General features: G+C 44.0%; 1 protein-coding gene across 3 annotated transcripts in view; it reads left to right on the top strand.

Moving 5' to 3' along the window:
* Positions 1-15,151, top strand: part of megf11 (multiple EGF-like-domains 11) — a 498,254-nt gene that overhangs the window by 72,591 nt on the left and 410,512 nt on the right. For 2 of the 3 annotated variants that reach the window (XM_059639362.1, XM_059639361.1), the window contains exon 3: positions 14,024-14,136. The gene's annotated coding sequence lies outside the window, so the exon portion shown is untranslated. Of the gene's footprint in view, positions 1-2,997; positions 3,100-14,023; positions 14,137-15,151 lie in introns of all 3 variants that reach the window. The other variant, XM_059639360.1, reaches the window with a different exon arrangement.

The raw sequence follows: 15,151 nt of genomic DNA on the forward strand, positions 1-15,151 counted from the left end.
TGGTGGTCTGGGTGGGATGCTTCAAGGGGTGGTGTGGACTTGTTGGGCTGAAGGGCCTGTTTCCACACTGTAGGTAATCTAATCTAATCACTCAAGGCCTGTCATTTGAGTATTCTAACCAAGGGAATTATGTTGATAATTTGAAGAAACCTTGTGGAGACCATTGCTTTATTTCTTTTTGCTGTGGGGTAGGAAGGTATTGGACCTGGTCATGGGCATGGAACCCAAATGACATTTGCTGGATTGACTTTCTGGACAGGAGATGTTAGTGGTTATTTGGCAGTTGGATTTGAAATGGCCTACTGCCATCATTGGTGCAAGGGGAAATAGAAGTCTGTGGGAATGATCATGAAGTCTGGTGAATACCTCTAGCAAACATCATGAGGAGGTTAGCTCAGTGGGATGGAAGTCCAAATCTGTGAGACATAGCATTAGTATATTTATCTCTCCTCGTCCATTTAAGATGCCTTCTAAGCCAGTCTATGATTTTGCTCCTAGTATGTTTGGCCTACAGGTGAAGCCAGTGTCAACTCCGGTTTGGTTGGTAGTACACTTGTCTCTGAATCTTAAGGTTCAAGTCCTAGTCCTCGCCTTGAACATTAAAGTCAGGGTTGGTTCTCAGTATAGTACTACACTGTCAGAGTTCCACCTTTCAGATGAGACATTAAACTGAGCTTCCATCTGCTTATTTCAGTGGAACAAAAGATCCCATGATACTGTTCTGAAGCAAAGTAGGTGAGCGATCCCTGCTGTCTTAGTCAATATTGATCTCTCGGTCAACACACATTGCTGCAACATTCCTAACATTAAGACACAGAACAAAAGTGGGCCATTCAGCCGATTGCATCTGCTCCATCATTTACTGGTTAGGCTGGTATTAGCTGTACGCTTGAAGAAAATTGTTTACCTCCTTCTCTGTTTGCTGCAATGGTTCCCATCCCCACAACATCAAATATGCTTTGTTCTTGGGTAGCTCAAAGTTTTGAATTTCTAGGATTTTCCCCTCCCCAGCCTGTACCTGAACAGAATGCCACTTGCCTGGTGTAGACTACGCTTCTTAGCAGAAATATATTACCATCTGTTCGGTGTTACTTGGATAAAAATGTGAAATTCCCTCCCTCATTGTCTTGTGGGTCTAGCTACAGCACGTGGACTGTAGTGGTTCAAGAAAACAGCTCCCCACCACCTTCTCAAGGGCAGCAAGGGATGGGCAATAAATACTGGCCCAGCCAGTGATGTCCAGGCCCCAGAGTGAATTTTAAAAAAAAGACAAACTGTCTTGAATAAAGATATGAGAAGACCTCTGTGACCCATGTGCCCAGCAGTCACCTTATGAGAACCTAAGATGCAAAGGAAAGAAAGCTGAACATTTTCCAAGTTTGCTTTCTCAGATGCATAATTGACAAGTGAAGTCAAGTGAATTGAGAAGGTGACCAAGCATGTCGATGAGGGTAGGGCAGTTGACGTGGTGTACATTGACTTCAGTAAAGCCTTTGATAAGGTTCCACATGGTAGGCTATTGCAGAAAATACGGAGGCATGGGATTGAGGGAGATTTAGCAGTTTGGATTAGAAACTGGCTTTCTGTAAGATGGCAACCATTGGTGGTTGATGGAAAATGTTCAGCCTGGAGTCCGGTTACTAGTGGTGTGCCTCAAGGATCTGTTTTGGGACCACTGCTGTCATTTTTATAAATGACTTGTACGCAGGCATAGGTGAATGGGTTAGTAAGTTTGCAGATGACACTAAAGTCGGTGGAGTGGTGGACAGTGTGGAAGAATGTTGCAGGTTGCACAGATAAACTGCAGAATTGGGCTGAAAGTTGGCAAATGGAGATCAATGCAGATAAATGTGAGGTGATTCACTTTGGAAAGAATAATAGGAAGGCAGAATACTGGGTCATGGAAAGATTCTTGGTAGTATAGATGTGCAGAGGGATCTTGGTGTCCATGTACATAGATCCCTGAAAGCTGCCACCCAGGTTGATAATGCTATTAAGAAGGCATTCAGTGTGTTAGGTTTTATTGGTAGAGGGATTGAGTTCCGGAGCTGTGATGTCATGCTGCAAGTGTACAAAATGCTAGTGAGGCCTCACTTGGAATATTGTGTACAGTTCTGGTCACCCCATTACAGGAAGGATGTGGAAGCATTGGAAAACGTGCAGAGGAGATTTACCAGGATGTTGCCTGGTCTGGAGCGAAGGTCTTATGAAGAAAGGCTGAGGGACTTGGGTCTGTTCTCATTGGAGAGAAGGAGGCTAAGAGGGGATTTAATAGAGACATACAAGATGATCAGAGGATTAGATGGGGTGGACAGTGAGAGTCTTTTTCCGAGGATGCTAACATGAGCTTGTGTGAGGGGGCATAGCTACAAATTGAGCGGTGATAGATTTAAGAGGCAGGTTCTTTACTCGGAGAGTGGTAAGGACATGGAACGCCCTACCTGCCAATGTAGTTAACTCAGCCACATTAGGGGCATTTAAACAGTCCTTGGATAAGCATATGGATGATGATTGGATAGTGCAGCAGGATGGGCTTAGATTAGTTCACAGGTCGGTGCAACATCGAGGGCCAAAGAGTCTGTTCTGCGCTGTATTGTTCTATGTTCTGTGTTTAAACATTTCAGAGATTCTGGAGCAAGCTGATTCCGTCACTGTATACTCAGTATTGATCTAATGGCCTCTGTTTTGGATTGACCATGTTCGTTGAATGAAAGATGGACACATACCCAAAGATGTTTTGTATGTGAACTAGCCTTGAGTCATATCTCGCTGATAGCTTTCACGTTCACTACAAAGAGTTCTGCAAGTGAGATGTGAAGACGAATGTGCATTGCATACAACTGGGAGAATCTTGCCAATGACCGTAACCTCTGGTGTTGACTGGCAGGCATTAGGAGATATGAGGAGTGAAAAATTGCTCAGCTGGAGAAGTGGGAACAAAGAAAACAGTTAGCAAATTGTGCAACTTCTCAGCCTAATTTAATTATTTTTACTTAGGAGATATGATCTTTGCTGGCCGGACCAGTGTTCTGTCATCCATCCCTAATAGTCCTTGAAAGATGGTGGTGAGCTGCCTTCTTGACTTGCAGTCCATTTTGTGTAAGTATACCCACATTGCTGTTAAGGAAGAAATTTGTTTTTATTCATTCTTGGTACATGGGTGTTTCTGGTTGGCCGGTATTTATTTCCTGTCTCTAGTTGTCCTTGAGAAGGTGGTGGTGAGCTGTCTCTTGAACCAGTGTGCCCTGCCCACTGTAGGTTGACCCATGATGCCAAAAGGGAGGGAATTCCAGAGTTTTTGGCCCAGGGAAAGTGCAAGAATGCAATATATTTCCAAGCCAGAATGATGAGTGGCTTGCAGGAGAACTTACAGGTGGTGGTGTTCCCTTACATCAGCTGCCTTTATCCTTTGAGGTGGAAGTACTCATAGGTTTTGAAGGTGCTGACTGAGGATTTTAGGTGAATTTCTAAACTGCATCATGCAGTAATAAACATTGCTACTGAGTGTCAGTGACAGAAGGACTGGATGCTCTTGGATGTGGTGCCAGTCAAGTAGGATGCTTTGCCCTGAATAGTATGAAGCTTCTTGAGTGATGTTGGAGCTGCACGCATCTAGACATGTAGGGAATATTCCATCACATTCCAGACTTGTGCCTTGTAGATGTTGGTCGGGCTTTGGGGAGTCAGGAGGTGAGTTACTCGCCACAATATGCCTAGCCTCTGATCTGCTGCTGCAGCCACTGTGTTTGTGATGAATCCAGTTATAACCTCCAAGATGTTGATAGCAGTATTGAATGGCAAGGGGGTTGGGAGCTGTGGAGCGAGGTTGCCCTGGCAGAACCCAAACTGGGAATCATTGAGCAAGTGCTGCTTGATTGCACAATTGATGACACCTTCAACTACTTCACTGATGTCCGACTGTAAACTGATGAGGAGGTGGTTGACTGTTTTGGATTTGTCTTTCCTTTAATGTACAAGACATACCTCACCCAGCAATATCAAAAGAACATTATATTATTTTCATTGCAACAAGTGCAGAGACTTTCATGCCAGACCAAGTAATGTTTAACACAGCATTGACCACCATTATCTCATGAAACAGAAAGCAGCCAGAGACTATTGACACCCTCCAATCACCTGGGCAGTGAGGATGCAGAGATCATCGCCAAAGCACAGCAGTCTCTTCCCTCGCTTCCTGTAATAACCTTGGGTATATCCCGCCTGGCCCAGGGGATTTATCCATCCTCATGTTTTTCAAAATTTGTAATGCATCCTCCTTCCTAACATCAATCTGTTCAAGCATAGTGCAGGGTTATGTGAGGAGTATGCAGAAGTTTTGTCTTCATTATATACTGAGGAATTTTGCCTACTGAGAACTTTTTCTTAAGCCAGTATGATTGATAGGCGTGTCTCCTTGCTATGAATGTTGCTGGCTAGCAGCAGAAAACCAGCAGGTTTTCTTGTGGGAACTTGGAATTTGAGTGGTGCTCCATCTGTTAGAAAGAGTTGATTTTGATCTGTGGTAGGCGCTGTTACCATGGTGGTAGATGGGGACATGTGGGATTGTCACAGACACCTTGTGTTTGGTGGTAACCTATATCTTGTGCTATTGGTAAGAAATATTAAATATTCAGTTTACTTGAAAATTTCATAGAAGTTATTTAACAGTGATATATGCATCCTTCCTGTAGCTTGCTTATGCTATAGCAGTTTGTCATGTGGTTACACCCTGATTGTTGGCTTTTAAAATAACCAGCTCCTGAAGCAATTCTGCCCTTTTCTCCAAGATAAAATGAAGCACGCAGGGCTGTTGGAAAAAAACATGTAAACAGGAAAAAAAACTGAAGTATTTAAGAGATTTTGTCGATTTGAGTTGGTGTTTAGATTGTCCTTCCAGATGTTAATTTCTGAAGATTTATACTTCGCATTTAGGTGTTCTTAACTTGTAAGTGTGCTTGAATCTTACATGTTGTTGTGTTGATTGTTGTTCTGATGTGTTCCTCACTTTCATTTACCCAATCTTGATTTGCTGTTTGTGCTCGTTAAAGCATTGTACGTTTTCTTGCATTGGCTCCTATTCCTATCCTACATGTGGTTCAAGCAGTTCTGCACCTGCATATTGGTCATGCAAAGAACTAAACAAATTGCAAAAGCAATTTATGTATAAAAGAAAGGACTAGCAAAGACAAGCTACTTATTACAAACTGGGATAGGAAGATTTAATTTGGGAAGTAGAGAAATAGCAGAGAAGCTAAATAAGTATTTGTGCTCATGCAGCATGATACAAAAAGTCTCCTTGAAATAGTTGAGATTCAGTGGTCCAAGCAAGAGAGAGCAACTGAAAGAAACTAGCACTGGTAAAAAGTAGTACTGGAGAATTAAGTAGGACTGGAAGTTGACAAATCCTTAGCATTCTGATCTCATCAAATGATACTACTGGCCAAATCAGATTTCAGAATGAAACCTGGCTTGATAGATAATGCATACGTTTTACAAATGATTAACATTCTGGTTAGGCACTGAAACATATTCACATGGAGCCACAGATGCTTTTTCAATTGCAGAACATTTGTTTATTACTTAAAAGCAAGAAATAAACTTAACTATTGCATTATTGTAATATAACAATTATATATACGAAGTTGGAAAGATCTTACTCGGACTTCAAAACAAAGTTTCACCCTGTTTCCCAACATCTTCAGGCTCACAATCTGAGATAAGGTATCAATGTGGATTTCACAAGCTTCAAAATCTTGCCTCCCCCGACTGCTTCCCAAACCAGCCCGGCTTGCCCCTGCCTCCCTAACCTGTTCTTCCTCTCACTTATCCCCTCCTCTTACCTTCAGGCGTACCTCCATTTCCTACCTACTAACCTCATCCCAAGTGTGTACCATTTACAAGATGCACTGCAGTAATTTACCGGGGCTCCACCAACAGTACCTACCAAATGCACAAATTCTGTCACCTGGAAAAGCAAGGGAAGGAGATGTATGGGAACACTGCCATCTGCAAGTTCCTCTGCAAGCCAATCAAAATCCTAATTTTGAATTATGTTAATCAAGTGTGAAGCTGGATGAACACAGCAGGCCAAGCAGCATCTCAGGAGCACAAAAGCTGACGTTTTGGGCCTAGACCCTTCTTCAGATGCCTCTCTGATGAAGGGTCTAGGCCCGAAACGTCAGCTTTTGTGCTCCTAAGATGCTGCTTGGCCTGCTGTGTTCATCCAGCTTCACACTTTATTATCTTGGATTCTCCAGCATCTGCAGTTCCCATTATCTTTGAATTATGTTATTGTACCTTCATTGTCATTGAGTTAAAATTCAGGAACACCTTCACCATAATCACTGAGTGTACCTACACTCAAGGACTGCAAAATGGCGACTTACCACCCACTTCTCAAGGGCAATTAGGAGCGAGCATTGAATGAGCATATGTAAAATTAAAGTCTTATCTGAGGTCTTGCCCTGTAGTTTTCAAGCTTGTAGTATTGATTTTGTTTTTTTAAAGGAGATCCTCAGTCTGATATCTGTAAGTACATAAGGCATAGACATTCAATAAGATTTACAGCTGATCTGCTCCAGGCCTCAACTCCTCTTTCATGCTAGCTCATCATCAGCTCAAATGCTCATTATTTGAAAAATTGATCCACTGTTTTAAATACTTTCAGGGATCTAGGATCCGCAACATATTGGGAATGCTAGAATTTCAGACATACATTTTCTGTCAAGGAGAAGAAATTCCTTCTCATAGAACATAAAACATAGAACATTACAGTACAGTACAGGCCCTTCGGCCCTCTATGTTGTGCCGACCTGTCATACCGATCTCAAGCCCATCTAACCTACACTATTCCATGTACGTCCATATGCTTGTCCATTGACGACTTATATGTACCTAAAGTTGGTGAATCTACTACCGTTGCAGGCAAAGCGTTCCATTCCCTTACAACTCTGAGTAAAGAAACCACCTCTGACATCTGTCCTATATCTTTCACCCCTCAGTTTAAAGCTATGCCCCCTCGTGCCCGCCGTCACCATCCTAGGAAAAAGGCTCTCCCTATCCATCCTTTCTAACTCTCTGATTATCTTAATATGTCTCAATTAAGTCACCTCTCAACCTTCTTCTCTCTAATGAAAACAGCCTCAAGTCCCTCAGCATTTCCTCGTAAGACCTTCCCTCCATACCAGGCAACATTCTAGTAAATCTCCTCTGCACCCTTTCCAAAGCTTCCACATCTTTCTTATAATGCGGTGACCAGAACTGTACACAATACTCCGTGCGGCTGCACCAGAGTTTTGTACAGCTGCAGCATAACCTCTTGGTTCTGTAACTTGATCCCACTATTAATAAAAGCTAAAACACTGTATGCCTTCTTAACAGCCCTGTCAACCTGGGTGGCAACTTTCAAGGATCGGTGTACATGGACACCGAGATCTCTCTGCTCATCTACACTGCCAAGAATCTTACCATTAGCCCTGTACTTTGCCTTCCGGTTACTCCTACCAAAGTGCATCACCTCACACTTGTTTGTATTAAACTCCATTTGCCACCTCTCAGCCCAGCTCTGCAGCTTATCTATGTCTCTCTGCAACCTACAGCATCCTTCGTCACTATCCACAACTCCACTGACCATAGTGCCGTCTGCATATTTACTAACCCATCCTTCTATGCCCTCATCCAGGTCATATATAAAAATGACAAACAGCAGTGGACCCAACACCGACCCTTGCAGTACACCACTAGTATCTGGTCTCCAGGATGAACATTTCCCATCATCTACTCAACTACCACCCTCTGTCTTCTTTCAGCAAGCCAATTTCCGATCCAAACTGCAATATCTCCCACAATTCCATTCCTCCACATTTTGTACAATAGCCTACTGTGGGGAACCTTATCGAAAGCCTTGCTGAAATCCATATACAACACATCAACCGGTTTACTCTCATCTACCTGTTTGGCCACCTTCTCAAAGAACTCAATAAGGTTTGTGAGGCACGAGCTACCCTTCACAAAACTGTGCTGACTATCCCTAAACAAATTATTCTTTTCTAGATGATTATAAATCCTATCTCTTATAACCTTTTCCAACGCTTTACCAACAACTGAGGTAAGGCTCACTGGTCTATAATTCCCAGGGTTGCCTCTACTCCCTTTCTTGAACAGGGGAACCACATTTGCTATCCTCCAGTTGTCTGGCACTATTTCTGAAGACAATGATGAGTTAAAGATCAATGCCAAAGGTTCGGCAATCTCCTCCTTGGCTTCCCAGAGGATCCTAGGATAAATCCTATCCGGCCCATGGGACTTAACTATTTTCACACTCTGTTGGATTTCTAATACCGCTTCCTTGTGAATCTCAATCCCACCTAATCTAGTAGCCCGTATCTCAGTATTCTCCTCGACAACATTGTCGTTTTCTCGAGTGAAACCTGTTGAAAAATATTCATTTAGTGCTTCCCCTATCTCCTCTGACTCCACACACAACTTCCCACTACTATCCTTGATTGGCCCTAATCTTACTTTTGTCATTCTTTTATTCCTTAAATACCTATAGAAAGCCTTAGGGTTTACCCTGATCTTATCCACCAGCAACTTCTCATGTCTCCTCCTGGCTCTTCTGAGCTCTCTCTTTAGGTCTTTCCTGGCTACCTTGTAACCCTCAAGCGCGGTAACTGAGCCTTCACATCTCATCCTAACATAAGCCGCCTTCTTCCTCTTGACCAGAGATCCCACTTCCTTCATAAACCACGGCTCCTGCGCTCTACAGCTTCCTCCCTGCCTGACAGGTACATACTTATCTAGGACACACAGGAGCTTTTCCTTGAATAAGCTCCACATTTCTAATGTGCCCATCCCCTGCAGTTGCCTTCCCCATCCTATGCTCCCTAAATCTTGCCTAATCTCATCGAAATTGCCTTTCCCCCAGCTATAACTCTCTTGCCCAGTGATATACACCTATCCCTTTCCATCACTAAAGTAAACATAACAGAATTGTGATCGCTATCACCTACTTCCAAATCTAACACCTGGCTGGGCTCATTACCCAGTACCAAATCTAATGTGGCTTCGTCCCTTGTTGGCCTGTCTACATACTGTGTCAGGAAGCCCTCCTGCACACACTGGACAAAAACTGACCGATCTATAGTACTCGATCTATAGTGTTCCCAGTCAATATATTAAATCCCCATCTCTCTTCCTACCTATGTCGTTGGTGCCAATGTGGACCACGACTTGGGCTGCTCCCCCTCCCCCTTAAGGATCCCTAAAACACGATCAGAGACATCACGCACCCTGGCACCTGGGAGGCAACACACCGACCGTGAGTCTCTCTCGTCCCCCTAACTATGGAGTCCCCAATGACTACTGCTCTGCTCCTCTTCCCCCTTCCCTTCTGAGCAGCAGGGACAGACTCTGCCAGACACCTGTGCCCCACTGCTTTCCCCTGGTAAGTCCCCCCCCAACAGTATCCAAAATAGTATACTTATTGTTGAGGGGAATGGCCACAGGGGATCCCTGCGCTGCCTGCCGGCTCCCTTCCCGTCCCCTGACCATAACCCATCTGTCTTTTTCTTGTACCTGATGAGTGACTACCTCCGTGTAACTCCTCTCAATAACCCCCTCTGCCTCCCGAATGATCCGAAGTTGATCCAGCTCCAGCTCTAGTTCGCTCACACGGTTTTCAAGGAGCTGGAGTTGGGTGCACTTCCCGCAGATGTAGTCAGCAGGGACACTAGTGGCGACCCTTGCCTCCCACATTCTGCAGGAGGAACATTCAACTGCCCCGACCTCCGTTCCCATTATTCTAAATTCCCAAGGAGACTGTTTAAAAAATAAAGAATAAAAAACAAACTAGTTACCTTACCAATCAGGCACACAGAACCTTTTTTTTGGTTAGAGGAGGAGGATGGATGGGAGACACTACCCGAGTAGCGTTTCAGGTAACGCAACCACACAAATAAATTACCTCACTTACTCACCAGTCCTGTGTCCGCTCCTGCTCAGCGTACCTCCGCCTATTCACGAGGTAAGCTTTTTAATGATTCAAAAACAGCTTCCTGATAGGCCCCTGCTCCAGGCCTCTGCTTGCGCGGCTGCTCAACCAGAAATGGAAGCATTTTAAATGAGTGCCCTCATTTTTTATGTGTAACCCCTAACTGATTTGAGATTCCCCCTACTTGTTGAAGCACTTTTTCAACATTTACCCTATCGAGCCTTGAGACCATAGAAGTAGGAGCAGAATTAGATCATTTAGCCCATTGAGCCTGCACTGTCATTAGATCATGGCTAGAATGTTTCTCAGTGCCATTCTCCTGCCAGCTCCTTGTGACCCTTGCTCCCTTACTATTCGAGAATCCATGTACCTTTTTCTTAAAGACACTCTCAATGACTTGATCTTCATAGTCTTCAATGGCAATGAGTTCAACAGATTAACCACCCTTTGGCTGAAGAAGTATCTCCTCATCTCAGTTCTAAAAGGTTAATCTTTCACTTTCAGACTGGGGCTCTAGTCTCTCCTTTCAATGGAAACAATTTCTCCATATCTATTCTATCCAGACCTCTCAGTATTCTGTAAGTTTCAATGAAATCCCCAGTCGTCCTTCAAGATTCTAATGAGCACAGACCGAGAATCCTCTCCCACTCCTCATATGACAAGCCCTTCATTCCCAAGATTTTATTGTAAACCAGCTCTGGAAACCCTCCATGGCCAGCACATCCTTTCTTGGGTATGGGGTCCAAGGGTACTCTCAATATTCCAATTGCTGTTTGACCAGAGCCTTACACAAGCTCAGCAGTATATCCCTGCTGTTGTATTGTAGACCTCTCAAAATGAAAGCTAACATTACATTGGCCTTCCTAATTGCCATTGGAACTTGCATGCTGACGTTAAGAAAATCCTGAACCAGGGCTTCGAGGTCCCTTTTGTAATTCATATTTCCAATACTTGCCCCCATTTCTGCATTCTTCTTCCAAAGTGTATGACCCCACACTTTATTGTGCCCCTTTAGAATCTTGTATGTTTTCTTAAGAACAGCCCTCATTCTTCTAAACTATTGAGTAAAGGCCTGCCCTCATTAGCTGTTCTTTGTAAGTCAACCCATTCATCCTAGAAATCAGCCTAGTGAATCTGTTATGACCTACCTCCAATGCTATCAGTGATAATGGGAACTGCAGATGCTGGAGAATCCAAGATAATGAAATGTGAGGCTGGATGAACACAGCAGGCCCAGCAGCATCTCAGGAGCACAAAAGCTGACGTTTCGGGCCTAGACCCTTCACCAGAGAGGGGGATGGAGTGAGGGTTCTGGAATAAGTAGGGAGAGAGGGGCAGGCGGACCGAAGATGGAGAGAAAAGAAGATAGGTGGGGAGGTAGGGAGGGGATAGATCAGTCCAGGGAAGACGGACAGGTCGAGGAGGTGGGATGAGGTTAGTAGGTAGGAGATGGAGGTGCGGCTTGGGGTGGGAGGAAGGGATGGGTGAGAGGAAGAACAGGTGAGGGAGGCAGAGACAGGTTGGACTGGTTTTGGGATGCACACACCCGGTACCTTGCCCTGCAACCGCAGGAAATGCTACACTTGCCCCCACACCTCCTCCCTCACCCCTATCCCAGGCTCCAAGATGACTTTCCACATTAAGCAGAGGTTCACCTGCACGTCTGCATCCACTGTACCCGGTGTGGCTTCTTCTACATTGGGGAAACCAAGCGGAGGCTTGGGGACCGCTTTGCAGAACACCTCCGCTCGGTTCGCGATAAACAACTGCACCTCCCAGTCACAAACCATTACCACTCCCCCTCCCATTCTTTAGATGACATGTCCATCATGGGCCTCCTGCAGTGCCACAATGATGCCACCCGAAGGTTGCAGGAACAGCAACTCATATTCCGCTTGGGAACCCTGCAGCCTAATGGTATCAATGTGGACTTCACCAGCTTCAAAATCTCTCCTTCCCCCACCGCATCCCAAAACCAGCCCAGTTCGTCCCCTCCCCCCACTGCACCACACAACCAGCTCAGCTCTTCCCCTCCACCCACTGCAAGCCAAAACCAGTCCAACCTGTCTCTGCCTCCCTAACCTGTTCTTCCTCTCACCCATCCCTTCCTCCCACCCCAAGCCGCACCTCCATCTCCTACCTACTAACCTCATCCCACCTCCTTGACCTGTCTGTCTTTCCTTGACTGACCTCCCCACCTATACTCTCCTCTCCACCTATCTTCTTTTCTCTCCATCTTCGGTCCGCCTCCCCCTCTCTCCCTATTTATTCCAGAACCCTCACCCCATCCCACGTTTTGGGCCTAGACCCTTCATCACGGAGGGGGATAGGGAGAGGGTTCTGAAATAAATAGGGATATAGAGGGGGAGGCGGACCGAAGATGGATGGAAGAGAAGATAGGTGGAGAGGAGAGTATAGGTGGGGAGGTAGGGAGGGGCAGCTATTTGCACATTGACATACAGTACCTGCTAGGAAGATTAGAGTACTGACTTTTTGTTAACTTGGGAATTCTGACAGTGCAGTCATTTAGGAGATCTGAGTGGTGTATTTTAAGTTCTGAGAATCAAATGAAACTGTATTAAAAAGGCAGTCTCTTATTCAGTTGGTCTTCATTATTTAAAAACCTGCTGCTGTTTTCCAGATCGTCATCTAGTTGTTTGTCATTCACTGCTTTAATGTTGTAGTGATGTTGCAGAAAGCAAGTCAATGAAATTGATTGTATTCTTATTTGTGGCCACTTACTCCTCCAAACTCTTTGTTTTCCCAGAGAATGATTATTGGATACTGTTTTGAGAAATATTGGTCTTCCTTTTATTCACAGATTCATATGTGTGTATTCTTCTGTTATTCCTGGGAAATACATGAAACTGAGCCCGTATCAGTTTGCACTTGAGAGTCAGCCATGTTGATGCATGTCTGGGGTTTCAGAGATCATACTTGGTGAAGACACTGAGCAACGTTAATGAACCTGAGATTTTTGGTGACATCTTACTGGTGTTAATGCCAGTCTTTTCAGGATTTTTGATTATTTCAGTTCAAATTCTGAAACTTCTAACACAGGATTTGAATATATCCTCATGATTATTAGTCCAGATTCCTAAATTCATAGTCCAGCAGCATTACTGCCATGCTAGCATGGGAGAATATATCATACATTTTCATGAGCATATCGCATGAGGACCTTTTTAAAGTAGATACTATACTCTCCCAAAGTAACCATCATTGAACTTTGCATCCTCCTGCAGAGAGAGGAACCATCAGCATCAGGTCGCTCACTGGCAACATTCTCCAGTGCCGCCATTTACCATTTTCATCATTTGACCTTTATAATCCCTAAAGAGATTGTATTATGCAGATTATAACACACTGTACATAAACTTTCATCAACATCAACATCTAATTCTGCTTTGACAGAAGTAGACAGGCTGTGAAAAAAGACAGATGTCACCAGAGGAGCTAAAACCATAGCCATTGAGGTCACCCATTTAAGGAATGTATCTTAAAAACAGGGAGGATAATTGGGGGGAGAGGAGGTCACAGATGAGTAAGCATGATGCTAATGATTGGTATTACACTGTGACTAAATTATTTGTATGCCTTCCCAAGTTTGGACATTTCGCTATACTCTGTCATAATAACATGGAGGTCACATTACTGAGAATGTAGTACTCCAGAACTATGGGATAAACATTAATATTCAACTTGAGTATCGAAACTATTGCCAAAAGCTTACCTGTGGTTTGAATTTGCATTTCTTTTGCACTGAAATAGCTAAGAATGTTTCTCGTTTGTACATTTTTTATTTGTTTCAATAAGCACAATCTTTTCTCTTCCTTTTCTGTGGTAGTAATGAAGTTCTACAGCAGATTTCATTCGCATTGGCTTCCAAGGCCCACAGGCAATGACACATTGATTAGGCCACTGCGATTAACTTATGCGTATTTTCTGCTGTGCTGTTATTGCATAAGTTCCTTCCACTGAAACCGTCACTAATCCGTTGCCCTTTGTATTTTGACCCTTGCTGTACCTCAGGGATCTTCCTAAAGAAGCTACCTTTCAAAGTATGCCAGTTGTATAGATCTATTGAAATGCACTGAACGTCTCGCAAAACACCAGGATTTCTGTAACAAGTCCAAGCGTCTGAGGTAAGCCAATCTTCAAGCAGAGCTTTAATTCTAAACAGCAGATGCAGATGAAGCTGAATAAAAATAAATCCAAAATGTTGGGATCAATCTTAGTTGCTTTGCTTGCCTAAAACTGTGATTAATAATCTATTAATAGCAATGATAACAGTAATGACTGTGGATGCTGGAGATCTGAAAGAAAACCAGAAATTGCCGGCGAAACCCAGCTGTTCTGGCAGCATCTGTGGGAAGATCGCAGAGTATTTTGAATCAGCGCATCTGATGAAAAGTCACTGGACTCAAAATGTTATTTCTGCTTTCTTCCCAAAGATGCTGCCAGACCAGTTGAGCAATTTCTGTTTCTATTATAAAATGAGAAAACCATGTTCATCCCAAGCAACATGCTAGTTCTTTTCACTTGTTCTGTGGCCTAATCCACCTCTCCATTGTCTCTGTGACACAGGAGAGCCGGTGGATGTGAGCTATTTGATTTCCAAAAAGCCTATAACAAGGTGCCGCACAGATGGCTGCCAAATAAAATAAGAGCCTATGGTGTTAGGGGCAAGTTACTGTCATGGATAAAGGATTGGCTGACTCGCAGAAGACAGAGAGTAGGGATCAAGGGGTATTTTTCAGGATGGCAGCCAGTAACTAGTGGAGGTCCACAGGAATCGGTGTGCGGCCACAACTATTCACGTTTTGCTTTGATATTTTGGACAAAAAAACTGAACTGAAAGAACTGCAGATGCTGTAAATCAGGAACAAAAACAAAGTTGCTGGAAAAGCTGAGCAGGTCTGACAGCATCTGTGAAGGAAAAAAGAGTTAACATTTCGGGCCCAGTCACACTTCTTCAGAACTGTGGGGTAAGTTTGCGGATGACCCCAGAATAGCTGGGGAGGTAAGTACTGTTGAGGAAGTAGGGAGGCTACAGTGGACTTGGATATACTAGGCTAGTGGGCAAAGAAGTGGCAGATGCAATGCAATATTGGAAAGTGTCAGGTTATGCACTTTGATAGGAAGAATAGAGGCATAGTC

Source organism: Stegostoma tigrinum, chromosome 33 (assembly GCF_030684315.1).
Source record: "Stegostoma tigrinum isolate sSteTig4 chromosome 33, sSteTig4.hap1, whole genome shotgun sequence".
Taxonomy (NCBI): domain Eukaryota; kingdom Metazoa; phylum Chordata; class Chondrichthyes; order Orectolobiformes; family Stegostomatidae; genus Stegostoma; species Stegostoma tigrinum.